Genomic DNA, 6039 nt, shown 5'->3' with positions numbered 1-6039 from the left:
TGATTGTCTGACAAAGCCTCCTAATTATAAAATACTGTGGATATTCCCTGCTGTGGTGGGTTGACCTTGGTCAGCTGCCAGATGCTCACCAGGTTGCTCTCCCCCCCCCCTCCTCCTCAACAGGACAAGGAGAGAAAATAAGATGGGCAAGCTTGAGGGTTGAGATGAAGGCAATTTAATAAGAAAAGCAAAGCCCACGCATCTAAGCAAAGTAAAAGAGGGAATTCATTCACTACTTCCCATCAGCAGGTGATGTTCAGCTACTTCCTGGGAAGCAGGACCTCAGTACATGCCGTGATTGCTTTGGAAGACAAACTGTAACCACAAATGTCCCCCCTGCCCTTCCTTTTCCCCAGCTTTTATTGCTGAGCATGATGTCATATGGCATGGAGTATGGTCAGTTGGGGTCAGCTGTCCCGGCTGTGTATTGGCAGTTGGTGTTAGGAGGCAAACAACGTATTAATTGAGCCCTTCTATGAGGTAGAGTGTGTCAGGAGATCTTTTACATCAAACTGTAAAATAACCTTTTAGAGATAAACATTATTTCACCCCTCCCTTTTGGTAGGGTTTGAGTATTTAACTGATGCATAGATGCAGCACTCCCTTTACAGATCTGTGGGAGGAATATTTGATTATTTATTTTTAAATGCATTACAATTTGTCAGTGTTATTCAGCCTCATTTGGTAACCCATTTGTTAATATTATGTAGATGTATGTTGTGAGATGCAAATTACAGTTATGTGCTAGGTGCTATATAGACAAGTAGGGAAACAAGGTTCTTGCCCCAAAGAGTTTGCTCACATGATCTCTTCTGGAAGTGCATTGTGATCTGATTTTACACTGCATGAAGAAGTATTTCCTTTTGTTATTTTATCTACCATGTATTATGTCAGCTGGAGAGAGCTAATCTCCCTATAAACAAAGAAAGGCAACTTCCTTTGTGTGCTGGGTAAGTCCTTCAAGGTGTTTGTTTATCTGAAGTGATCATTTGCAAGCACAGCTTCCATTTATATAGTGTCCTTCATAGCAATGTCACTATGAACATAATGAATATACTTAGAAGTATTTAAAGACTCCATAAATACATATTTCTTCGTGACTGCCTTGAACAGTGATGTAAAATAGGCCTTTTGTGTTGAGGAGGGGATGGGTGGTGGAACGTTTTTTCAGGTCTGAGCAATTCTGCTTAACGTGAGTGACCAGGACATAGAAAGAACTTTTTTTTTAAATCCATTGGTCCAGTCAATTTAGGTATTTTTATCTTTGGTTTTAATATATTAGATATTTTATTGTCCCCCACCCCATATATAATTTTGTGGTGGATCATCTGTTTTGACAAACATTTGCACAATTACCTAAGAAGCTAATTATTAACAAAATTAATCCAGCTCTCAACTGTGTTAACCAAGAGAGAAGAGCCTTCACATCACAGTCAGTGGCTGAATCCAGCTGGCAAAAATCAATGTGGTTCTGTTTAATTGTGATTAATGTTTTCACTTATTTTATAATTTTGCATGCAATTTTCTTTTTAAGGCTCTTGCAGGATGATTTGGCAATTGCTATTCATAAACCAGAGAGCTTGGTTCTGTGTCATCTGATAAAGATGTCATTTGATTTGCTTACCAGCAAGGGGATGTGACCAGTGGAGTGGTGTGACTTGACATTAAATTCCATTTTCTCAAAGGACACATCTACCAGAATTCAGGATTCTCGTCTCCTGGTACTAGCACTGCAAAGGTTGGAATTGTCAACACTGGTACTATTTTATGATTGATACACCTGGTTCTGTCACCCTTATTTTCATTGAAGAGCATCTTAAGAAAAATTACTCACACGTTTCTATTTCTGTTGTGGCATCCATGTAGATAAGGATGTCTCTCTGGGAAGGGGCTGAGGACATTGCTGCCAACATTTATTTAAAGACAAGACAGAAGAGCTACATTAGGAATATTTGTCCATGTGCTTTTGCTTATCGTCTGGAAGAAAAAGTTGTCCATAGTCTCAGCCCCAAAAAGCTTGTAATGCAAGTAGAGGAACGATAAAAGAAAAAATGGAGTATATGGATAGAAAGAATGAGGGGAAAAAAGTGAAGTCACCACATTATGAAGCAATTTAGTGGTACTGAGCTTGCTAGTTCTATATATACACAGCTGGTGTTACAGTAATTTGCTGATTGCTTGTGGTTCTACTTATATATACATGAGTATCTATCTATTTATATACACACAGACATATGATATTCATATATTACATTAAAAGAACATAAAGTTTGAAAGTGAGAGTGCCTGGATTTAAGAGTTGTCTGATATAGTCTTTAATTTTGTGATTGCATGGTGGTTTTCTTAGGACTCTTACCTTATTCAGAGCATAGAATGGATGAATCCTGCTACTTGCACAATTATTTAATATTTAGATTTATTCAATTATTAAAAATATGACCTCAGGCCTTATTGATTACAATCTCCCATGTATCTTCCAGCTGCTGCAGCAATTCAGAAAGAAGTCCTAGTAAAAACATTCTCCTGGCTATATATCACCAGGACATGATCCATACCATTAAAAAAATAATAAGAGATGTTGAAATTGAAAAGTGTATTGCAAATACAGTCCAAATAGAACCATATCAAAATTGAGGCACTGGACTGATTTAAGTTTATTTAGCTGGAAGATATTTTTAACGTGGGCAAAATTCTATACTCTTACCAAATGTTTTTCCTGGAAATGGAGGAAGCCATTTTGGTAAAGCTTTGAAAAGAAATCAGTCTGTCTGTCATTTTCTATGTGCAGAAAACTTCAACCCAAATAGATAACATTAGACAAAATTATAAGCAATTGAAAACAGCATTTCTTAAATGGCAAGTGTGCAAAACTATTACTAGAATGGTATTACCTTTTTCTACAATTGAGACACATACATGACTGTGTAGGATAGAATAAAACATATAGATTTTTTGCATCACAGCTTAGCAGGATAGTATTACTTGAGTAGGAGTGTGTCATTTACAGAAGTCACCTCGGACAGGTATTGGTATATTTTTTTCTGCTCCACCAAAGTATTTAATGTGTTAAAGAAAAATAATTCTAGAAAATTCTTGAAAATTCTAGAATTTTTTATCATTCCAAAACTTGACTCAGAGGAGGAATTACTCCTGATATTATAAAACTTTAAAGTCCAGCAGTCCATAAAGCAAGATATTTTGGGCTTTACTGGGCTTTAACAGTGTTCAGAACTTCGAAGTGGATCCAGATTTTGAATTTCCAGAACTCAACCATTGTGATTATATTTGGCATGTATGCATGTATGTCTTCAGCAAATATATTAAAGCAACATTAAAGTTTCAAAATCAAGCATTCAGATGTTAGCAAATGGTAAAATTAAGGTTGTCATTTGACCATATTTCATGATCCTGTGAATTATGATTGATTTTTAAAAATTATGGTCACATAACAATGAATCAAGAATATAGTAGATATCAGTAAATATAGTAATACATGAATGTTAATTTGAAACTACTAAAGAGGATCATGCTAATTCCACTCTAGCACTGAGTGAGGTTTCTTCCATTCACATGCATGTCGTTCATCAGTTCAGAAGGCCTTTTCTACACAGGACACTGTACAAGCACAATACTCTTCATCAGTGTCAACAAAGAAATTCCCCATGGTTAATTCTATTTTCTGCTTTCCTGTTTTTGAGTTTCTCGATGCAGCAAGTTCCAGACTGACACCAGTTAGTGTCTTAACAGGGGCAATGTGAGCACCTGAACTTCAGCTGCAAACAAATGCTTACAAGGATCCATGTTACTGAATGTCCCTTTGTCAAGGTACAGTAATAGTTTGATGACATTGAATAGCCCCAGTGAAACAGCAGTTCCTTAGTATGATACAAGAAGTTTACTGGACAGACATGAAGTTATCACAGGAAATTTGCCCTAAGAAGACAAAAACTAACTGAGGTTAGTCTCTACAGTGGTTACTATAGAAATTAAAAAATACGTTTTGATCAGGGTGGCCATATGCACTTAAGGAATTTGTTTTGATTCATATATTATTTATCTTAGGTATTTGGGAGATGGTGTTAAGTCCTTCACTTTGGATAAACTTGGTACAGAACTTACGAGTGACCATATGAAGACACGTATGTTTCTCCTCTGTTCTAGCACTGGCAGAGGACTCGCAAATACAGACTGTCTTCATGGCTCCTTTCACCTTCCCTCCACAACATTTGACCATAATAATCTACTTTATCAGATGGAAATAGCCAGAGCACAGAAACATAATGCTCGTTATTGCTATGTCATCTCTGTCTCTTGGAGGTGATGATGAAATTTGTAGCTGATTAAAGAAAATGGTTTGTTTTCTGGAGTGCTGCAGTAGTGTTGAAATGTCATCACAGAACATAAATGTCTGGAGACCTAATCCCAGTCTCCCACTGAATTTGTTGGAAGCTATTCAGCAGAATTTTGTAGAGCTGAGTTTTCTTTCTGGCTTTCACAAGTAAGGTAAATTATCCCTACTATTTTTTTTCCTCATTTTCCTGTGTTGCTGTCTATAGTGCACACATACTTTCTTTAACAAAAAAAAATAAGATACTGGAGCACTCTGCAATATGTTACTTTATAACTTCAATATTTTCAAATATAGTTTGCCATATATTATTAGCCAAATGTTCATATCATGATGCCTCCAGGAACATATAAAGGTATTCTTGGTAGTTGTCATAATACTTTGTTTTGAAGAAAACGATTTGGGCTTTACATTCTGGCCCAAGAAGCTGAGTCCATGCTGTTTCTGTTTTATGGCATGCTGTCAGCATGGATAGTTGCCAGAGCCTGTTAAAGCTACTGTTCATTACTTTCTCTCCAGGCATATAAAAACCACTGCCCACTTTGGCAAAATAGTTTCCTCAGTCAAAGCCACCAAGACTCATTCTGTAGCCTTCAGTACAAGAGTACCATCCCAACAAATTAGAACGGCAGCTTATAGGAGACAATAAAGAGATTCTAAACAGTATATGACACTGTGTATGTGTTATTTCCACTCTAATATTGCTTTATGAAAAGCTGTATGAAACCTCTTAAGATTGGAACTGCAAAATTACTTTTTGTGTCCAGCTATACATGCTGAATTCATAGCTTTCTATTTCTTCCTTTTTATCTAATATCCTGTAGAGCTCTTAACTGTGATCACAGAGAGAAACTGGAAGCGTATTCTAAGTGGTAAGAGACTATTTCTTATAGATTAGTTATTCTTTTTCTTGTAATATGTGCACCAGTATTACAATTAAGATGACATAATCTAATTTACCAAACTTGAACTTTGAAGTACTTCTTTTACTGTTCCATCCCTTCATGGTATAGCTGTACCTCCATTCACCCATAGTTTTTAACTGTTTCACCTTTTGTACTGAAAAGTCATCTTCCTTTTTTGTTGAGAGGTGACTTACTTTATCATGAAATGAAGTATTTGGTGAATTTTTTTCTACAGTAAGGGTGACTGGAAAAACAGCCTTCTTTTCAGTTTGGAATACGCCGTTTCTGTGGGGAAGGAATGGCTCTTTCACGGGTACCTGTTGTGATAGAACGTTATTTCTTGTCAGTATCTGTCACACGTACGATTACATCAGTCTAAAAGTAGTTTTAAATGGATACTGATAGTGATGGTTACAATGTCGAGAGCCAAAAGGTAAAGTGGGTTTGAAATTAGCTGTCATCACGTAAATGTCCCTTTGAGGCTTTTCTAGGAGGGTGGGGTTTTTTTAACTAGATGATGAGATTTTGAAAATCACCTGCTGCAAATGTGTAGTAGATTTTTCATGTCTGTTTTTAATAAAATTGTAATGTACTCAGTTAATGAAAAACACATTCATAATACATGTGAAGACTTCATTCTCTCTTACTCGCTTCCATATCCTACCCTAAGAGAGGGAAGGTATAGGAAATAGGTCCATGGAGAGGTAAGACTTTGAATTTTGCACCTCTTTTCCTGAAGCAGTACACAGCTGCCTTATTTTTTGTTTAAAGACAATACTGAAAATT

Source organism: Gavia stellata, chromosome 8 (genome assembly GCF_030936135.1).
Source record: "Gavia stellata isolate bGavSte3 chromosome 8, bGavSte3.hap2, whole genome shotgun sequence".
Taxonomy (NCBI): domain Eukaryota; kingdom Metazoa; phylum Chordata; class Aves; order Gaviiformes; family Gaviidae; genus Gavia; species Gavia stellata.
The sequence above is the reverse complement of the archived record's forward strand: the minus strand, read 5'-3'. Positions refer to the sequence as shown.